The sequence below is a fragment of the Trachypithecus francoisi genome, unplaced genomic scaffold, assembly GCF_009764315.1.
Source record: "Trachypithecus francoisi isolate TF-2019V2 unplaced genomic scaffold, Tfra_2.0 Contig00025, whole genome shotgun sequence".
Lineage (NCBI taxonomy): Eukaryota > Metazoa > Chordata > Mammalia > Primates > Cercopithecidae > Trachypithecus > Trachypithecus francoisi.
Genome location: NW_022680462.1, coordinates 66,676 through 89,338, shown reverse-complemented (window position 1 = coordinate 89,338; position 22,663 = coordinate 66,676). Strand labels below are relative to the sequence as shown.

Sequence of the window (22,663 nt, the reverse complement as noted above, 5' to 3'; positions counted from 1 at the left end):
CTCCCAAGGCTGCAGCAAGATCAGGGAAGCATACCTTTGCAAATAAGACATGCACCGTGTCAAATGGAAATGCTTTCCTTGGCAGTGAGTGAAGCACTTTCATGATAACAATTTGGAATCCTGGAAAACTATCTGGACTTCGAAATGGAAAATGAGCTCTGCACTTTGCTGCTTTTGGGACTCCTCGTCTCCAAATGCGAATGTTACGTTAAGTTGCCGGAGTGGCAGCTGTCTGGCCAGGGTTGTCTTCCTCTCTGTGGTTGCCATAGTGTGCTGAACATTGGCCTCTCATTTTAAAACTCCCAGTTCTTTCTATCCTAAGGCCAATTATAGTACTATCTTTAACCTAAAAATTAAGATTTATATCATAGTATGACAGTTGTGGTCAACATTCTTTATTTCAACAACTTCTTGATTTTATTAACTTTATTTCTTTCAACAACTTTCCGTTTAGCTATGTTGTTAGAAAAACGTATGGAATACTGAGGGAAGTTATAGGACAAGAAATACGTACTTGGAAAGATAGTTTTTGTCTCCTAAGAGATTGCCCCCAGTGTGGTGGGTTGTGTGGTATACCTTATTTAGCTGTGTGAGGTTGGTGTTTTTGAAGGGCTCCCCATAAATGTCATTCTCAACTCTGCTGGGGATCTAAAGAATTTGAAAATTTAAACCAGGAGAGACAGATAGGGGCAAAATATCAAGTTAAAAAGAGCAAAGTTGGAGAATGTGGCCTTAGGGCTGACAGCCAAGCGTGCTTGTGAATACCGAGCCCAGAAGCAGGCCCCTCTCCACTACCAGGCAGCACAGCGCTGGCCTTCCCCACCAAGCTTAATCATTTCTAGCGTTTGATTTAAAGTGAGACACGTGCAACTATTCCTTTTACTTGAACACTTAGAAGCCAATATAAGATTCTTCATTGGCCCAGTTTCAATATTGTTGTGTCTCAGGGATCAGGGAGGCCACGTGTTGGGGCGGGTGTGCTGGTTTGCTACAGGTGCCATAATAAAGTACCACAAATTAGATGGCTTAAAGCAATAGGAATTTGTTGTCTCATAGTTCTGAAGGCTAGAAGTACAAGATTAAGGTGTTGGCAGGGTCTTCTTCCCTCCAAACCCCATAAGTGGGAGTCCTTCCTTATCTCTTCCTAGCTTTTGGTGGAGCTGTCAATCCTTGGCTTGCGGCTGCATCACTTAGATCTCCACTTCTGCACTTTCATGGCCTTCTCCCTGTTTATCTCGGTCTGTGTCCAATTTTTTTTTCTTCTTCTCCTTCTTCTTTTTTGAGATGGAGTCTTGCTCTGTCACCCACGCTGGAGTGCAGTGACATGATCTCGGCTCACTGCAACTTCTATCTCCCAGGTTCAAGCATTTCGCCTGTCTCAGTCTCCTGAGTAGCTGGGATTATAGGCATGCATCAACATGCCTGGTTAATTTTTCTATTTTTAGTAGCGATGGGGTTTCACCATGTTGGCCAGGCTGGTCTCTAACTCTTGACTTCAGGTGATCTGCCCACCTCAGCCTCCCAAAGTGCTGGGATTACAGCTGTGAGTCACTGTGGCCGGCCAAATTTTCTTCTTATAACAACACTATTCATGTTGGATTTAGAGCCCGCACTTATGACTTCACCTTAACAATTTCATCTACAAAGACTCTATTTACAAATAAGGTCACATTTTGAGGTCCAGGTGTGTCGCGAGTGTTCCTTCTGGTGGGTTCATGGTCTCACTGACTTCAGGAAGGAAACCACGGACCTTGGCAGTACGTGTTACAGCTCTTAAAGGTGGTGTGGACCCAAAGAGTGAGCAACAGCAAGATTTTTTGTGGAGAGCAAAAGAACAAAGATTCCACAGCATGGAAGGGGACCCAAGCAGGTTACTGCTGCTGGCTGAGGTGACAAGCTTTTACTCCCTTATTTGACCCTGACCACGTCCTGCTGATTGGTCCATTTTACAAAGTGCTGGTTGGTCCATTTTACAGAGTGCTGATTGGTTCATTTTACAGAGTGCTGATTGGTCCATTTTACAAACCTCTAGCTAGCCACAGAGCGCCAATTGTGCATTTTACAGTCCTAACTACAGAGTGCTGATTGATGCATTTTACAATCCTCTCGTAAGAGAGAAAATTCTCCAAGTCCCCACTTGACCCAGGAAGTCCGGCTGGCTTCATCTCTCACTGGGATTTGGACTTCAATATGTCTATTGGGTGGTGGGGCCGGGACACAATTCACCTCACAACTGTGAGACTTTGTGCAGCTCACAGCACTGGTCACAGAGAACACCGGCTCTCTGAGCACAGCTTTTTCCCTAAGACAAAGAGTCATGCATATGGAGTTATTTACTTCAAAGATAGGAGGAGAACTCAATGAAATTGAGAAAAAAGAACAATACAAATGAGGAACAAAATGAAACAGATGAAGACAATCGATGGATTCCTAGCTTGACTATGAAAAGAAAATGTCCAAATAAACATGAGCAGAAATTCAAAGGGAGATATTACAAATGTTACCACAGAAATGCAACAGATCATCAGAGACTACTAGAAACAACAATATGCCCACAAACTAGAAAACATAGAGGAAATGGATAAATTCCTGGAAACGAGCCAGGCGCAGTGGCTCAAGCCTGTAATCCCAGCACTTTGGAAGACCGAGACGGGCGGATCATGAGGTCAGGAGATCGAGACCATCCTGGCTAACACGGTGAAACCCCGTCTCTACTAAAAAATACAAAAAACTAGCCGGGTGAGGTGGTGGGTGCCTGTAGTCCCAGCTACTTGGGAGGCTGAGGCAGGAGAATGATGTAAACCTGGGAGGCGGAGCTTGCAGTGAGCTGAGAGCCAGCCACTGCACACCAGCCTGGGAGACAGAGCGAGACTCCGTCTCAAAAAAAAAAAAAAAGATAATAATAATAAATTCCTGGAAACATACAATTTCCCAACATTAAACCAGGAAGAAATAGAAATCCTGAAGAGACCAGTAACAAATAGTGAGCTTGAATCAATAAAAAGTCTCCCAGCAACAACAAAAAGCTCAAGAGCAGGTGAGTTTACAGACAAATTCTACCAAACATACAAAGAAGAACTGGTACCAATCCTCCTGAAACTCTACCTCAGATTTCACTATCAGTTAAATGTACCATTTTTCCTAGGAACCAAGTGAGCCAAGACTTACAGAGAAGTGAGGAGTGTCAGCCAGTGGAGGTCCATCTTCTGCAGTGAAAATTAGTAAGAAAGAAGAATCGTACTCCCTGCTATGAGCTTAAAATTTATGCCCCCCCCCCCAAATTAATACATTGCCTAGTCTTCCATGCAATAGTATTAAGAGGTGCAGCCTTTGGGAGGGGATTAGGTCATAAGGGTTCCACTCTCATGAATGGGATCAATGCCTTTATAAGAAAAGCTTTAGGAAACCTGTTTGCCCCTTCTGGCATGTGAGGACATAGCAAGAAGGTGCCATCTATGAAGCAAGGAAACCTTGTCAAACACAGAATCTGCCGGTGCCTTGATCTTGGACTTCCCAGCCTCCAGAACTGTGAACAATAAATTTCTGTTATGTATTGCCCAGTCTAAGGTATTTAGCTATAGCAGCTGGAATGGACTAAGACACCTCCCATTATTCAATTTTAGTATCCATTGAACATTCAGTTTAACATATTAACGAAAGCTCATTTTCAGGGCATTGCCTTTCTCATGAACTTTAGAAGTATAGTTTCTTTTTTGTGGGGATGCTTTGCATTTTGCTTGCAACTCATATTCCTAGAGAAAAGAGAACACTATTTCCCTGGCCATCCCAGCACATGTTCTGGACAAACTTCTCAACCTCCTGTTTCTAGTATCGGAAGTCCTCCAGGGAATGCCCTCTGGTGGGCGTCTCATTTTGACTTCCACCTAGGCTCTGTCTTACAACATCTCCTTAATTCTACGCAGAAGCACCTTGATCAGATTCCTCTATAATACTACTTAATAGTTTTCCATTCAAGTTATCCTCATAAGCATTAAAAAATCAAACTCTCTGGAATTGTTCTGAACTTCTAATCCTCTAAGCCTCCATTCTAGGGTTAGAGAATATGAGAATCTGTTTTGGGGAGGCTTGGGGTGGCTACTTCCTACAAAATTAACAAGTCTGATAAAGACGATGGTGTGACTCTTTATTCTATTTTAGTTCAGTTGGCATCAGTGAAGGCAGGAGCCATGAATTCACTGCATGGGGCTTATGAAACGTGCCTGGCTGCTTCAGATTTTTCTTTGGAGCTCATAACTCATAAGTGTTCTCCTGGGTTAGTGATAGGAGATTCTTCATCTGTCCTGGGAGAAGAAACATTGAGTTGGGGACAGGGATTTGGATTTTTAATTCTTTGGCTTGAAGTCAAATTTTGGTGCAAATACATTACATGAAAGAGGTAATGTTATGAAAAATTATCTATTATTAATAGGTAGACATGAATTTGTTTCCAAAATGAGACCCATGGACTCTGGAGCTGGGAGGAAGAACCGGATAACTGGTAAGCATGGGTCCTGCCAGGTGAGGCAGACCTGTGGAAGTCCTTGTTCGTTGGGAGGAGGCATTAGGAGAGCTCTGGGAGATGAAGAGGGCATGACAAAATGAAGGAGAGCAAAAAAAGAGAGGCAGAGGAAACACAAAACCAAATGTTTCCTCTATTAAAATGTTTGCTTTGGTCAGGCACTGTGACTTATGCCTGCAATCCCTGCACTTTGGAAGGCTGAGAAGAGAGGGTCACTTGAAGCCAGGAGTTTGAGACAAGCCTGGGCAACATAGAGAGGCCTCTGTCTATAAAAAACTTAAAAAATTATCCAGGTGTGGTGGCACACACCTGTAGTCCTAGCTACTCAGGAGGCTGAGGTGCGAGCATAACTTGAGCCTAGGAGGTTGAGGCTGCAGTGAGCCATGATCATGCCACTGCACTCCAGCCTGAGTGACAGAGCAAGACACTGTCAAAAACAAAAACAAAAACAAACAAACAAAAAAAGAAACATGCTTGAACAAATCCTGTGAGAAACGATTACACAGTCTTAACTGGGTCAGTATTTGTATGAATGAAGAATGCTTGTGTGTTTGCAGAAAGGGAGACAAAGAAAGTCAGCCTTTGTTTTAACTTCCTGTGATGTCAATCAGGTGAGGTGGAACTCGAGGTGTCAAGGCAGACTGATTCTTATTTGTAGGGGTGTTTCATTTTGCACAATATGAACAGTGCAAATATTCATTGCACAATAGTTCACATACTCTTCTCAATAAAAACTAATTTTTTAATTACTTTGGGAGACATTCAAATAAATGTTACGGTGAGTGGAGTTTTGATGAAGCACACACGCTTTTGTCATTGCATTGCAGTTAAGTGAGTAATCACTTTCCTGCTTCTGCTCCACAAATCTCGATTGCCTGAGGTCTGGTGTGCTGAGTGAGTCCACCTGCATGGACCCTTATTGTGCATGGTGAACGTGCTGTGCGCAGTCAGCCCAAGTTCTACTCCGGCAGGTCAGAGTCATCTGAAACAGCTCTCGAGTTTCTCATACAGTCTGAGCTAACTGCTGCCTGACCAAACAGGCAAGTGCAGTGGGAGGAATACATCATAATTCCCCTTCCAAATCTGTCTGAATAAACATTTGCACAATGGCTGATCAAGGCTCTGTGTGTTAACTATCACGTCCGGTGCTGACAATTTATACAACCTCTTCGTGAAGATTCTCCTGGTGAACCTTTCATTTTTGCAGTTCACGCTATGACATTACTAGGAAGTACTGTTTGTGTTTGCAAAATACAGCTACATGCTTGCATCCATTCATGTTTATTTATATAGATGCTCTTAGCACCAGGGTAACAGCAGGTTTGACAGGAGAGGAACTTTTCTGCTGAAGACATACCACAGATGCCGTGACTTGAAAGAACCCCATTGTTTCTTTCTTTGCCTGAACATAGCTAAGCAAGAAGGTTTTTTGGAAAAACAGTAACACGAAGAACATGGATAAAGTTAATCTTCAACTTGAGACCATTACAGCCAGGAAATGGAGGTGAATTTTAAATCTTGTTGGCTGTTATTCTGTCTTTATACCTGTAATTACTTCCCTTCCTTCCCATCCTTTCTTTCCCCCCGCTACAAAGATGGTGCCAGTGGGAGTAGAGCTGGGAACAAGGTTTAATATTGTGATTTTGAGTTATTATCTTTAAAGTCACTTTGCTACCAGGTTTCCTTGGGTGTTGAATTCAAATCACTTTTGTTTAAAAACATTGGTTTTCTTTTTGTTATTTTTTCCCTCTATTGCTCCTTTTTCATCGGGGTGTATTTAAATATGGAAATCTTCCTCTCAAAGGGGCTGATATGAAGAGTGGGAAAACTCCCACAATGAGAAAACCCTGCACTCCACCGAATCACAACTCTCATTCCCAGGTGATTAGTGATTTGGTGGAGCTCAGTGTTCATTATAAAGTTATTCATAAGCAACGATGATCATTTCCGGAGAAAAAGACAATGATCAATTTCATGGCCCCATATGTAATCGTGACTACTTTCAGGCATTTATCAATGATCAATTACCCATTCCCTGTTAATTAAGAGCTTAATCTTCCCACTCATGTAATGTGAACAATGGTGCACTGTTGCAAGCTGCCTATTATATTTCCTCAGGACAAAGACCAAAGTAACTGGTCAGGGAGTGCTCAGAGCTGTCACAGTGGATTTCCTGCCTCTCCAGCCAAACACAGTAGGCACAGTTCAGTATCAACAGATTCATGTTTTCTGTGAGCTAGGATGATGTCCTTCCCCCATAAAGCCAACGTTGAACACATTTTATCTTTTAGCCTCAATATCATCACTCTTTTTTATATTTTTACAAATATGCATAGTGAATAAGAGAAGAATAAGAGAGGGAAGAGAAGAATAATGTTCCCAACACAAAGAACAGATAAATGTTTGAGGTGATGGAGATACCAGTTACTCTGATTTAATCATCACACATTGTATACAGGTATCAAAATAGCACAAGTACTCCTAATACGCACACAACTATTAGTTATCAATTAAAAAGAGAAGAAATGTCTCAGATACCAAGTTTCTTGCTACCTAGGTTAATGCTTCATTTCCCTGCTGCCTTCTCCAAAAACAGCATCTCATCACCTGTATTCCTCCCAGTATTGAGCCTCTGGGTGGGTGGGGACCCGCCATGTTCTCTGCATGGCCACTTCCACAGAGACTCTCACTTTGCTCCCCTCCTCTTCTGGAATCCCTGCATTTGAATTGCATGTTAGACTGACCAGTCACTGTTACAGTCATCTACAACCCCAGGGCCCTTCCCCTGCTCTCTGTTGGTTTTTTCAATATGACCATTGCCTTAACTCTTGGTGACTTAAATACCCACATACTGTACATAAGCTGGTCTCTCTATTCCCTGACCTATTCTCCAAAGATCTCATTCTAGTCACCACTTCGGTTCCCCATTCCACAGTCACATCCTGGAATAGCTAGAAAGTTCATATTTCCATTGCAAACATCCTGGGCTCCAGCTGCAGCCTTCTTCCTCTGTCACTCACTTCCTTCACTGCCCTGTCCGCAATGATGCTTTGACCTGCCTGCACCCCTTAACTAACTGTGTCCAGAGAAAATCACATGCCCAGGCTTACTACTCTAAGTCTCTTTCATGACCCTGAGCTTCCAGGGGGACTTGAGTGCACGTGGCAGCCAGGCTTCATCTCTATGGTCCACTCAGTGCTCCTGGCCCTTGTCAGGACTCACTGTCCTTTCTGCGCTCTTGCACCTTCTTCATTCAGTTGATGATCTTCCTTCCTTCCTATCTAACAGAGAAAGCAAAGGTGATCAGAAGAGAACTTCCACCTGCTCTCCTCATTTTTTTCTGCTCACCTATCTGAAATCTAGGTGGAGTTTCCGAAATCTCAATGCTTGACTCCCTGCAGCTGAAGGCTCAACACCACATGCAAGCTGCCAAGGCTTAAAGCTTGCATCTTCTGAAGCCACAGCCTGAATTCTATGCTGGCCCTTTTCAGCCAGAGCTGGAGCAGCTGGCACAAAGGATACCAAGTCCCTAGGCTGCACACAGGATGGGGACCCTGGGCCCAGCCTATGAAACCACTTTTTCCTCCTAGGCCTCAGGGCCTGTGATGGGAGGGGCTGCCCCGGGGACCTCTGACGTGCCCTGGAGACATTTTCCCACTTTGTCTTGGGGATTAACATTTGGCTTCTCATTACTTATAAAAATTTTTGCAGTTTTCTTGAATTTCTCCTCAGAAAATGAGATTTTCTGTTCTATTGCATGGTCAGGCTACAAATTTGTTGCACTTTTATGCTCTGTTTCCCTTTTAAAACCGAATGCCTTTAACAGCACCCAGGTCACCTCTTAAATGCTTTGCTGCTTAGAAATTTCTTTCACCACATACCCTAAATCATCTCTCTCAAGTTCAAAGTTCAACAAATATCTAGGCAGGGGCAAAATGTTGCCAGTCTCTCTGGTGAAGCATAACAAGAGTCACCCTTGCACCAGTTCCCAACGAGTTCCTCATCTCCATCTGAGGCCACCTTGGACTGAATTTTATTATCCATATCACTATCAGCATTTTGGTCGAAGTCATTCAACAAGTCTCTAGGGAGTTCCAAACTTTCCCACATTTTCCCATCTTCTTCTGAGCCCTCCAAATTGTTCCAACCTTTGCCTGTTCCCCAGTTTCAAAGTCACTTCCACATTTTCAGGTATCTTTTCAGCAGTGCCCCACTCTACTGGTACCAATGTACTATACTAGTTTGTTTTCATGCTGCTCATATTTTCATCCATACCCAAGACTGGCCAATTTACAAAAGAAAGAGATTTAATTGGATTTACAGTTCCACATGCCTGGGGAAAACCTCACAATCATGGTGGAAAGCAAGGAGGAGCAAATCTCATCTTACATGAATGGCAGCAGGCAAAGAGAGAGAGAGCTTGTGCAGGGAAACTCCGCCTTATAAAGCCATCAGATCTCATGAGACTTATTCACTATCATGAGAACAGCACAAGAAAGACCTGCCCCCATCATTCAATTACCTCCAACTGGGTTTCTCCCACAACATGTGGGAATTCAAGATGAGATTTGGGTGGGGACACAATCAAACCATACCAGTCATCGTGATGAGATGCTGTCTTCCTTTCTGCTTTCACCCCTTCTAATGCACCTTACACACTACCATCAACCTTCATAGAGTGCACATGAGTATGGCTTGATTTAGTCTGTTTGGGCAGCTATGACAAAATGCCATCAATTGAGTAGCTAATAAATGATAGATATTTGTTCCTCATAGTTCTGGAGTCTGGGAAGTCCAAGATCAAGGTACTGGTAGATTCAGTGTCTGGTGAGGCCACCTGCCTCACAGACAGCACCTTCTGTATCCTCATGTGGCAGAAGAGGCTAACTAGTTCTCTTTGATAATGGCACTTATTCCATTCATGAAGGTTTTGTCCTCATGATCGAGTCACCTCCCAGTGGGCCTGCTCTCTATACAAGCACATGGATGATTAGGTTTCTATACATGGATTTGGAAGGGAACACAAACATTCAGATCATAGCACTATTCCCTTGTCTACAATCCAGCAACCTGTCTTAGGTTACTTCATCCCTTTGGATAAATATTCAGTCTGTTCAAAATCTAGGTGCTGACATGTGTATGCTTGAGTCTTAAAGGTGAAAGTTTCCTACAAGTAGTTTTGGGCACTCCCAGGCAATCCGTTCTGTTCAACTGCAAATAGACCCTCCAAGAGAAAGAGGAGGTAGACTGTGCTTCTTAAAGTATGCAGCAATCTAAATACAGTAGTCCCCTCTTATCTACAGGGGGTATGTTTCAAGACCACAGTGGATGCCTGAAACCCTGGATAGTATGGAACCCTATGTGTACTGTTGTCCTTAGTATCTGCAGGGGATTGGTTCCAGCGTCTCTGGCAGATACCAAAACCCACAGGTGTTCAAAAGTTCCTTATATAAAATAGTTAATATTTGCATATAATCTACACCTCCTATATACTTTCAATCTTCTCTAGATTATTTATTGATATGGTTTGGCTGTGTTCCTACCCAAATCTCATCTTGTACTGTTGCTCCCATAATTCCCACATGTTGTGGGAGGGACCTGGTGGGAGACAATTGAATCACAGGGGTGGTTTCCCCTGTACTGTTCTCATGGTAATGAATAAGTCCCATGAGATCTGATGGTTTTGCAAAGGGGAAACCCTCTTTGCTTGGCTGTCATTCTGTCTTGTCTGCCGCCATGTAAGATGTGCCTTTTGCCTTCTGCCATGACCGTGAGCCCTCCCAGCCACATGGAACTGTGAGTCCATTAAACCTCTTTTTCTTTATAAATTGCCCAGTCTCAGGTATGACTTCATCAGCAGCGTGAAAACAGACTAATATACTTATAATACCTAATATGATGTAAATACTATGTACATAGTTATTATATTATATTGGCTTTTATTTGTATTATTTTTTATTGTTGTATGGTTATTTTTATTTTTATTTTTAAATATTTTTGATCCAAGGTTGGTTGAATTTGCAGATGTGGAACCCATGCACATGGAGAGCTGGCTGTGTTGTGTTCTTTTCCTATATATACAGAGCTATGAAAAAGTTTTCTTTATAAATTAAGCACAGGAAGAAATTAAAAACAATAACTAGTAATAAAATATAACAATTATAACAGTGTGCTGTAATAAAAGTTATGAGAATATGGAAAAAAATCTTTTAACTCTCCCAGGTAGGCTCTGGGTGGATGAGAGGGAGCTCCTCTTGGCAGAAGCTGGAGGTGTTAAGATATACACATTTGCAGCCCGTTTGCTGCCTCTGCTGGGGTGCTGCTCATCATGTCTCATCCCCTGGTCCCATCTGGCTGAGCAGTCCCACTGCTACTTGCCTCTGGATAATTGGAGTCTTGGCCAATTGCTTTTTTGAAATAGAAGGAAAGACATGATATAGTGCTCCAGATGCAAATAGGTGGGCAGACAAGTGGGGAGACCATGTGAAAGTTCTCTTCTGATTACCTTCGCTTTCTCAGTTAAATAGAAAGCAAGATCATCATGCAATGATTAACAGGGAAATCTCTCCTCCATGTTCACGGTTAAGGCCAAATCTCTGTCACCGCATGCCATGCCCTGCGTAGCTGGCTCTGCCCACCTCACTTCTTGCTGCTTCTCTGTAATGTACTGCATGGGAGACTTTGGAGCATGCCTCTCAGTCCCTAAGTGTATGCCCTGGCCTCCAGCCTTCTGTGCCTGCCCTCATGTGGCTCCTTCTGTTGGGCTTACCTCACTTTTGTCTGCCAAATGGTCCCCTACCCATACCTCAGGGCCAATCCAGTGGGTTACCTCCGGGGGCAAGTTTCCATGAATACCCTGGATGGAGCTAGCTATCTTCCCTTTGGTCCCTGACATAGTCTGAATGTCTGTCCCCTCCAAATCTCGTGTTGAAATGTGATCCCCAGTGTTGGAAGTGGGGCCTGGTGGGAAGTGTTGGGTCATGGGAGTGAATCCTTCATGAATGGCTTGATGTCTTTCCCATGGTAATGAGTGAGTTCTTGCTCTGTTCACTCAGGAGTTGGTTGTTTAAAGGAGCCTGGCACCTCATCTCTCTCTTGCTTTCTCTTTCATGCTCCCTTTCTCAACACATGACATGCTGGCTACCTTCCCTCCCACCATAACTAAAAGCTTTCTGAGGCCTTACCAGAAGTCAAGCAGATGCTGACGTCTGGTCGTGCTTGCACAACCTGCAGAACTGGGAGCCAAATAATCTTTTCTTCATAAATTTCACAGTCTCAGATGTTCCTTTATAGCAACGCAAAATTGATAAACACAGGTCCCTTATGGTACCTTGTCCACATGCCTCTGTGACCATGTATACAATGATTTATTGGAGACCTTTATTTTTGTGTCTTACTCACCCTCTCCCCCAGGGTAGGGACCTGTCCTGGCTCATGAAACCACCAGTGTCTAGCACAGTGTCCTGCACATAGTAAGTGTTCAATGTTTGTTTGTTTGAAGGCAAAAGTGGATGAATGGGCAGGATTTTTGCCTTTATCTAGGTCTTCAGCTAGTCACTGATTGTAGAGATACAAAATGGAGCAATTTTTAAAAAGTGAATAGTAAACAAACAAAGAGAACATGTAATAACAGCAACTTAACTAATATTTTAAAGTTAAGTTGCTAATTTCACTCCCAAGATTTAGAAATGCTGTATAAGTCTAAGTCATCACTTTCTCCCTCTCATTTTCAAAGTAGAACTTCCAAATCAAATGATGCTGACCATTTAAAAAAATTTGTTTTCGGAAATAGTAGAATATATAAAGTGATTAATCAGAAGGGCTCAATATCACTGAAAATAATACCAAAAATTCCAATAGCAATGTTTTGCAACACATTAATAAATAATCAAAAAGGGATGTACAGAAACCATCATTTAGACTTTGGGATGTACAGATAAACTTGGTTGAAAGAATTGGTATCATCAATTCAGACAATAGCTGTGACCCAGGAAGGGATTACCAGTTTTGCTGTACTTAAAATTCTGTACTTTGCTTTGCTCTAAGTCTGCATTTCGCTTGTGCCACTAGATGCTTGTTCTAACTCTGTTTCATGTTGGGTTGTTGCTGTGCTGGGAAGATGAGCTTTCAGAGACTCAGTTCACAGCAGACAGTGGACTTTGGTTAAATATGAAGAATGCCTTTCTCTCTAAACTATAATAAAGTCCTTTTACATCACATTCATCCTGATATTACCTTATTCGCTTTATTGACTACAGAGTACTTATACATGCATTCAAGTCTTATAAAAATTGAATCTAGCAGCAGCTATAAATAATTAAACTTCTCCTAGCTGGGACTTGCCTGTATAAAGATGTTACAAATTCAGAGTCATAACAGGGAGGGTAGAACAGTGATTTATCATTGGGAAGCCTAACAACTCCCAGCTCCTGGCTTTGTGTTTCTACCCATCTGGCTCATTGCTGAGTCCTAGGGTCATTTGTGTCCACAAAGCTCCATGGCGGGAGACAGAGAGACACAAGAAACCAGAGTAACAATCTCAGTGGTGGTTTCTCATAACTGGATCCATGCATGCCTACGTTAGAGTGAGACTTTTCATAGCTAACTTCAATTGCTATTTCAGGAAGATCCCTCACCATCTGAAGAAATGCATCCACTCTGCATTAATTTTAGAACATGCCACAGTGATATGGGTGGGGAAAAATGGGCCGTCTCTTAGGAGCCTGGCGCCTGCTTGTAGTAGCAGACACACCTCTTATCTTCCCTGCTTTAAAAAACGTAACCATTCATCATTAGATAAACTCACTTTAAAATGTGAGCACAGTCGTTACCAGATCAGTCTCAAACTATTCATTTTTGTGACAATATTTAATTATGATCTCAGTGCAAGATAAAAGCTTCTGATGAAGTCTTTGTATATTCTCTTATAAATTTGATTACCAATTCATGTAAAACACTACTCATAAAAGTAGAGATTAAATGAATAACAATTGCCTTGAAATAAAATTGTTACCAGAGAGAGAAAGGTGTGTATTTTCATTTTCCTTGGGTGTAACAAGGGTGCTTGATGCTGCACGTGTGGGATGTGGTGCTGAGGTCAGTTCCCTGGCACTGCTGTCATCCCACGGAAGCCAACTTTAAAAGGACTAAAAGCATCCATGGAGATGGGTTCACGGTAGGAATCCCATGTCACAGATGAGGATGGTGGGTGTTGGGGAGGGTGTCATGCCCACCTACCTGCATCAGGACCAGGATGTGTGTTTTGTGTGACCACAAGGCCAGAAGGGCTCTGGAGAGCAGATACTTCAAAGGCAGTTATTGTGTGCACAGTACGCATGCAGAAGGAGCAAAAACTGCTTGTGGGGAAGAATTTGATCAAACAAAAAAATGAGAAGCAAAAGGGAGGAGTGAGAAAAGGAAGGTATGGGAACAGGCTTGGAGAAAAGGGAAGATGAACAATTTAAGACAAATGTGAAATACTACCTCTCTATTTTGTCTGGAGCCAACCTGATGGCTACCAGGCATTTTCTATGCTTGAGTGTGAAATTCCATTTTTGCAATTAGCCCGAGTGTTTTCAAAAGAGAGGCCCGCTACTCCAGGCCTGGGGACACCTAAGACGAAGGATGAAGGACGCCTCTCATAGGCGGCCACTTAGGAGCACACAGCTTAAGCCCCACGGACACCAGGACCTGCTGGATGACTCATCCATTCAGGACAGCTGGTTTCTCCACTCTCTGTTTCAAAAATCTCGGGAGATGGAGACTCCAAAATCTCACATCTCACTTCAGTGGTCAAGCTCTTTGAGAGTAATTTTTTCCTGCTTCAATGAACAACTGTTCCCACTTGTTTATTCCTCTGTGAGAGAGAAAGCTGTTCATCAACATTAAGAAAAATCTTGTACCTGACATTGTTGAAAAGTCATTATGTAACCATATCTCAGCCATTTCAGTCCCTTTGCATATTTCTCTAAAATTGAGAAAATTTATATTAAATGAGATGCAGAGTGTATGGCAGGGAGATAACGTTTGAATGCATTTTTGCATCCAATTCTCAACTTAGCCACTTACTGAGCACCTACTATGTGTAATTAAGGCTGTTAATGGCAACATCCTTCTCTGGAGTCAGTTGATCATGAATGTGATTTTGTACAAGTTTTTTTTTTTTTTTTTTTTTAAATTTATTTTTGAGAGAAAGTTTTGCTCTTGTTGCCCAGGTTGGAGTGCAATGGCATGATCTCGGCTCACTGCAACCTCCACCTCCCAGGTTCAAGCGTTTCTCCTGCCTCAGTCTCTCCAGTAGCTGGGATTACAGGCACCTGCCACCAAGTCAGGCTAATTTTTGTATTTTTGGTAGAGGGGGGTTTCACCATGTTGGCCAGGCTGATCTTGAACTCCTGACCTCAGCTGATCCAGCTACCTCAACCTCCCAACATGCTGGGATTACTGGCATGAGCCACGGCGCCTAGCCTTGCACAAGTTTCTTACTCCTTCTAGGTTTTCCCTAAAAGTGATTTTGTAAAATGGTGATGATGATATTTAAATGATCATCATAACAATGGCATCTTTGAAATATGTAGAATGTCAACTAAATACTAGATGCTTAATAAATTTTAAATTTTGGCCAGGCACCCTGGCTCATGTCTGTAATGCCAGCAGTTTTGGAGACTGAGGAGGGAGGACTGCTTGAGTACAGGAGCTCAAGACCAGCCTGGGCAACATAGTTGACTTTTAAATTTTCATATGGTAATAGCCCTATTTAGAATTAGTGACAAAATGATGAATTAATTACTCAATAATTAGGTTTGGAACAATGGGATAATCATATTTTTAAAGTTAGATTATTATCCACAAAATCTCAAATTGCTTAATGGCTCTAGGTCTTCCCTAAAAGCAGAGTTGTAAAATGCTGATGATGAAATTTAAATGATTATCATGAGAATGGCATCTTTGAAATGTGTAGAATGTCAACTACATATTAGATCCTTAATACATTTTAAATTTTGGCCAGGCACAGTGGCTCATGCCTATAATTCCAGCACTTTTGGAGGCTGATTTTAATGTAAAACACAAAACTATAGGAGTACTAGGAAAATTTTAAGAGAAATACGTTATAGCCTTCGGGTACAAAGGGCCTTTCTTAGCATTACATCAAAGCTAGAAATTGTGAGAAAAAATATTCTTATAGGAATGATTGTACACAGATAGTCATTCAAAGATGTCAGTTGCCAAATAGTTTTACTGTTAATGACATGTAAAATGCTTAGTATATAATTTTACATGATAAAAATCATGCAAAAGCAGCATACAAAACTGTTCACTCCATATTCTACGCTATTTTGAGAATGCAAATTAAAATACCTACAGCCAGTTGTGATGGGTTACACCCGTAGTCCCAGCTACCTGGGAGGCTGAGGTCGGAGGATTGCTTGAACCCTGGAGTTGGAGGCTACAGTGAGCTACGACGGCACCACTGTACATCAGCCTGGGTGACAGAGTGAGATCCAGTCTCCGAAAAAAAAAGTTAACAAAGAAATTTTAAATTTTAATTTGGGGACTATGCCACGTGTAAAGGCTCACAGAAAAATCATGATTCAGATCTTGCCCTCCAGGAACACGTTGTTTAGCAGGAGCCAGGCGATACAGGAGGGATGTGAGAAAGCCTCCAGGGAAATAGACCAGGGGTCGGGCTTGTTTGGGGGTGACCTGGAAAGGCTTACCTGGGTAAGACCTGTCTGTGAAGGGCAGGGGTACAGGGGAAGGTGACATGAAAGCCTTAAAGGGGGGCAGTTGCCACCGCTACAAGAGGTAGCTGTTGAAAGTCTCATCTGGGAAGAAGCTGGTCAGGCGGTGGCCTATTGTGACTGCATTCCTCTAAAACCAGACAGTTTCCTGTTGGCGAGCTGAGGCCCAAGCGTGGACAACAGCACAGCTCTCCCCGCTGGAGCCTGGTCTAGGAAGGAGGGCAGCAGGAAGCAAAGTCCGTGTCTGGGGACTCTCAGCCCAGGGTGTAGGACCCTTGGCCTCTGAATGGTGCCGCTGCAGGACTGTGCCTGGGGATGCTATTGAGGTCGTGGAAAGACTCATTTGGACGTAAACTCCTGGTTGCCTGAATGGCTGCTGTTCTCAAATTCACATAGATTGGACAGAGGCCCGTCATGGTGGAGGGAGCGGAGCCTGGCTCCCAGGCTCTCGGTCTCCAGCCTCCTCTTCTGCTATCAAAGCCCCAGCCTGGGCTGGCAGCTTTTCAGGGAAGCTTGTCTATCCATCGCTATGCAGCAACTCTGATTCCCATGATGGCTAGTTCCACAGGGACGTCCATAGAGTAAAAATCCTTGAGAGACTAAACTGAGGTTAAGTGGTAGGAAGCCTAGAACAGCAGTCCCTGACTGGATAGAAAATTAACAGATCCCTCAGAGAACAACACCCCTGGCCACATCCCTCCTCCAAGGGCCGAGGTAGGTCAGTCGTGCAAATGACAAAGCCGGTGGCTCCCTGGGCTTGGCTCTGCGTCTCAGGGGCCATCAGTGTGTGCGTGACATCCAGCATGAAGAATGAGTTTGAATGGATCAGTGCCACCGAGACTCCTAATCTGTTTTGGAGAAGGAAATGCAGTTGACATAATTTCTGTCATGGGCTGTGTGCCCCACGCTCTCACATTACCATGACTCACCTTGCAGGAAACTGATGTATAGCTGTGGGTTGTGCTGGACCAGGGAACAATACCATTTTCAATGCTGAGAGGGGGAAAGAGTTTGCCAGACACATGGGCCTTGGGAGTGGTTTCGATGTCTGCCAGGCGTCAGGTGGCCTCCCTCAAATCCCAGAGTCTTGTTCACGTCACCACAGAGCATCAGCCGAGGCAAACACCACCTTCCTCACTAAGCATTTGCCGTCCCCTGGTGATTTCTGCAATAAAATAATAATCACTGCTTTTTCCTGAGAGCTAACTCAAAGCCCTGCATGTTGCATCATCTTCAATGCCCGTTAGACCTAAAAGGCAGGATGATCACCACCATTTTGTAGATGAGGAAACTGAGGCTCAGGGAGTTTTCAGGACTTGTTTGGGTTTGCACAAGCTTGGAAAAAGATTTGAACACAGGTAGGTCTAACAAAGCTCTTCTGTTTTTCTCCACCATATTATGCTTTACATTGTTTTAAAAGTTTGAGATCTATGTGTCTGTTACAGCCTTTTTTTTTTAGAATTGGAGTTCTCAAGAGACATTTGGGTCACACGGTGACTGTGCTGGAACTCCCAGCCACCTCCACTGGCTCCCTTCACCCAAACTGTAATCTGCTTGTTACTTTTCAGTCATTTGTCCTGAAATCTCATCAGAGATGAAATATTTCCTACCCTATTTCCATACTCTCTGTTTTTTCTTCAGAGACAGAGTTTTGCTCTGTCACCCAGGCTGGAGTGCAGTGACATAATCACAGCCCACCGCAGCCTCAAACTCCTGAGCTCAAATGATCCTCCTGCCTCAGCCTCCTGAGTAGCTGGGACTACAGGTGCTTGTCACCACACCTGGCTTATTTTTGTCTTTTTGGTAAAGATGGGGTCTCACTGTGTTGCCCAGGCTGGCCTCAATCTCCTAGCCCCAAGCACTCCCCTTGCTCTGGTCTCCAGAAGTTCTGGGATTACAGGCATGAGCCATCTCACCCAGCCTCTATTTTCATATTGTTTAACTGCACATTTCCCTGAGCTAGTCTCAGATTCTGCTCTCTGTTTTTCTTACTGATTGTGCAGATTTTGAATGAAGCCTCTCTCTTCTGCACATTTGCCTTCCCCAGACAGAGCTTGCTGTGGAAGTAAAATTTCAAAAGAATCCTCCAACGTGATTGTGGCCTAGAGGAGCAGAGCAGCGGTGGGAACAATTTAATTCCTAATACACTCCATACCTCTAACTCGCTGCGTGTGTGCCACTGAAATGCAGAGAAGTTGCTAGAACTCCTCCACTCCTGCAGAGCTGTTGCCTCTATGAGCCTGTGTGACAATGTTTGCTCTCCCTGCTGTCACTTTGCACTTCCTCGAGTCTCTTTGGATGGCACTTCATGATTTCTCCCTGCAGCAATGATGGAAATATGTCAGCTGTCAAAGGCTCTGGCAGCAGAAGGCAGCTAAGAATAAAGCAGCTTCATGGTAAAGTCGGTGACCCCTAACCATACCCCGCTTTCCACCGATGATTTGCCTGGACAATGTTTAAAGCGGATGAAATACATATTTTTTGAATCAGGTAACTGTTTTTGATAGAAGCTGGATACTTTTATTATAGATTAAACTTGACAACCTATCATTCTTTGGGAGAAAATATAACAACTTATTCTGGGTTGGTGTAATATTTAGATAGAAAGGCGTTTCCCTCTCCCTTCCAAATGAACCTCTCCAGATGTGTGTTGCACAAGCACATTTGTCAAATGCAACTTCCTCTGAATTATAGAATAGATTAACTATGTTAAATAACCTTAACAAGGACAGAAATGCAGATGTTCATATGTGTGCACTTGTGTGAATTTCCATCATTGTGTGAAATGTGTGCTTCTTAGATACTGTACTCCAGTGAGCACTGACGTGGCTTGTGGGTGACTTAAGGTTACAGTCAGAATCATAATGTTGTTATTGGCCTTGATCTTAGTTTCACATTACCAGTGTTTCCCACCACTTGACTTTCCTATTTTAAAAAAGAAAACGAAATCAAAATTATTCACACAAAAATGCCCCTTGTACACTTTGAATATTTTTAACGTTATCTGAGTAAAGTGATGAAGGGACTGTTTTACTCCTGATAGCCAAGACTGTTCACCTTAAAGACCAATTTACTTTTATAAATGCACAAATGTGCAAATCAATTGTTTTATCACACTTCTAGCTAAAAGTCTTAAATGTTTCTAAACTTAGTAACTTTATGAGAATGAAAGTGGCCTTAGACTTTGCACGTCCTCATTTACAGATGAAGAGATGGACGTCCAAGTGAACCAAGTTGCCTGAGATCAAATAGCTAATTAGTAGATGAACTAGAACTAGAACTTGAACGTGGATCTCTGCCCCACAAATGAGCCATCTTTCTGCCAGCTGCTAAATATATTCAGCTTGTGATCATTTTGGGTGAAATGATGCTTGCTTTCTTGTCTTAATTTGTTTTTACTGTGATTTTTAAATTCAAGGATATCTCAAATTACTGGCCCATTAAATCTTGTATTCTTTTGCTTGTTGAAGGCAACAGGAGATGACCAGTGCTGGGTTTCATGGGAACCAGAGGATTTACAACTTTGCTGGGGCTCCACGTACCAGCAGGAGCCTGATGAGGAGGGCGGCTGTGTTCTGAATTATTTTCAGGAAGTCTCCTTTAGCCCGAGACCATCCAGGCAAAACTGCCACAGGATCCTGCTGCTGCAGCAGGATGTTACCAAATGAGACGTTGACTCAAAGAAGGGGAGCTGAGATCAGGAAGGCCAAAGTGGCTTCCGAGAATTCAAACACTCCAAGGAGGCTGGTGCGGTGGCTAACGCCTATAATCCTAGCACTTTGGAAGGCCCAGGTGGGTGGATCACCTGAGGTTAGGAGTTTGAGACCAGCCTGGCCAACATGGTGAAACTCCGTCTCTACTAAAAAAAAAAAAAAAAAAAAAAAAAATCAGCTGGGTGTGGTGGCATGCACCTGTAATCCCAGCATTTGGGAGTCTGAGGCAGGAGAATTGTTTGAACCCAGGAGGTGGAGGTTACAGTGAGCCACGCCACTGCACTCTCACCTGGGCAACAAGAGTGAAATTCGGTCTCACATACACACAAAAAAAACCACAAAAAACAAAAAAACACCAAAACCCAAAAAACAAAACCTCCAAAGGACATATGTGCGCTCTTGCTCTCAGGAGGCTTGCGATTCCTGGGGAGAAACTGATCACACATATACCAAGTATTGTAAAGTGATTCAAAGTTGCAAAAGGGAGAGGCAAGTTCTGAGTCTCCTCCTGCCTCCCAATTCCCTTCCCTGAATGGAGGGTCACTGACTAATTTGTCACACCCCAAGACCATGATTGGCTATTTTACAAGTAGACAAGGTTACCATGCTTTAAAAGGCAAGGCCCCGTAAGCCACCTCTCTTTGTTGGAAGTTGCCAGCCTCTGGCCCTCCTCTCATTTCTCGAGTGTGGGTTTGAGGTCTGGGAATGCTGCTGGTAGCTGTGGTCTGTCCCTTTCAGGACTGGGATTTGGAAGAGAAAGGAAAGACCCTGTTTGGAGGCTGAGCCTAAGCTGAGAGCTCCAGCCTGAGGTTGCAAAGAGGCCCAGCCTTGGATGTGGGTTTCAAGCCCAGATGGCAATAAGGGAGCACCCTGTCTTCCCACGGGCTGGAGTTCCTTGTGAGAGTGCTTCCTTGGAAATGCTGTCATAACATTGACAGGGCAGAATTTCAGCATTTCTCACCCTTGGCCCTAATATCCGTCTCCCAAATCAACCCCAGTACCAGGAATCATTAAGAAAGCAGTGGTAGTATTGAGACAATCAAAAGACTGTTTGTTTAAGAATTGTCACGTATAGCAGATGAATTTCTGGAAAAAGTGTCTTCAGCATTAGGCAGAGGTATATTGTTATATACAAAGAAAGGCAGGAGAAAAACACCAAGAACTTTCTGGAGTAACTTCTCAACAGTAGGATGCTGTGTCCCCCTAGACAGCTCTATCAACATGTGAGGACTAGGAATCTAGTGGTGAATTGATGTGATTGGGTTGGGGCAGAAATGCCATGGGGTCTGATGCAGCACAGCTGTACGTCATGGAAAATGGCTACTGAGACAGGCAGCAACTAGATGTAGAATGAATCTGTTTAAGTAAAGAGAGTGTTTGCTTTAGGAGAGCAGGATGCAGGACCATAGCCAGAAGGAGAGAGCAAAACCTGTCTGAGAGTTGAGGGATTTGTGATGTCCTGCCTGACACACCAGCACCCTTGATGATGCTGTCAATGGCTTTCTCTCAATTAGGCCCCCTGGACAGGTGGAAGCCGAGGTAAGTTGGGTAACTGATGTCTTCATGCTTCCACAAAGGGCTCGCTTTGGGCAGATGGAATATGTTAATGCAGGTCCCTGAATCAAGCAGGGAATTCTGAACACATTTGCAGGCCAGCGAAGGAAAGGTCCTTCCCCATGTCATGGTTCCACGTGCTCTCCACCATAAACTTGGAAGAATTCAAGCTGACACATCATGTGAAATTCAGGGTGAAAAAAGTCCGTTGAAATGGATAATGGAACGTGGAAGACCTGTGGAACTTGTAGTTGGACCTTTACCTCTGTCTCTGTCCACGCAAAAGCCTGTAATAGAATGTGCAAGGATAACATCCTCAAATTTTTCAAAAATAACTTTACAGTTGATCCATTTATTTTGTCAGGGGGAGGTAAGGGGACAGAAAAAAGAATGGGAAAGAGAGTGAGAGCAGGGAAAGAGAAGAGTGATGAGTGAAGGGGAATAGAAGGAATTTTCTAACAACTCCTTGCCACAAAATGATGAGTGATGGTGAATGATCTAATTAGGTCATTAAGTGGATGAAACAATATGGCCAAGGTAAACTTATGTAAACTGTTTCTTATTTAAATTACATTGGGTATTTGGATCATCTGTTTAATAAAAAATCTCATCCACTCTTCCATATTGGCTTAAATCCTCTCCCCTTAACAAAACCTTTTCTAAGCACTGCAACTGGCAAATTTTTTAAGTTCTTTTTACATTTTTTACCATATTATTTAGTTGAAACTAATTGCATGGAGCTTCATTTCACGTAATTACTTCCATGGGTCTTATTTCTCCCCAAAGACATTTTTCTTAGGGAGGAAGAAACCAAGCTACAAACGTTTTTCTCATGTTTTTCTAGTCTGTGTTCTGTGCAGTAGATGCTGCTGAACATTTGCCAGGAGCCTGATATTTGGAAAGTCTGGCTCATTTTCAAGGCTATGCAATTTAATGATACGACAAAACCCAACATTTCTAGATCCCAATTAAGTACTTCATTGTCCTGACTTCATTCATCATAATGGGAAATTAACTCACTGTCTAATATCTTATTTTCTTCTCTTTAACATAGATAGTAATAAACTAACCCATGCGAGTGTTTTGAAGAATAATGAATAAATAAAATTTGCAAGCAAATGTAAGTATAAAGATGT

General features: G+C 43.0%; 1 long non-coding RNA gene across 1 annotated transcript; it reads left to right on the top strand.

Annotated features, from left to right (window-relative positions):
* On the top strand, positions 1-22,647 carry LOC117087847. The gene is made up of 3 exons (XR_004438977.1): positions 1-212; positions 18,308-18,750; positions 19,731-22,647. It is a non-coding gene; the product is annotated as an uncharacterized LOC117087847 (long non-coding RNA).
* The last annotated feature ends 16 nt before the right edge of the window (positions 22,648-22,663 follow it).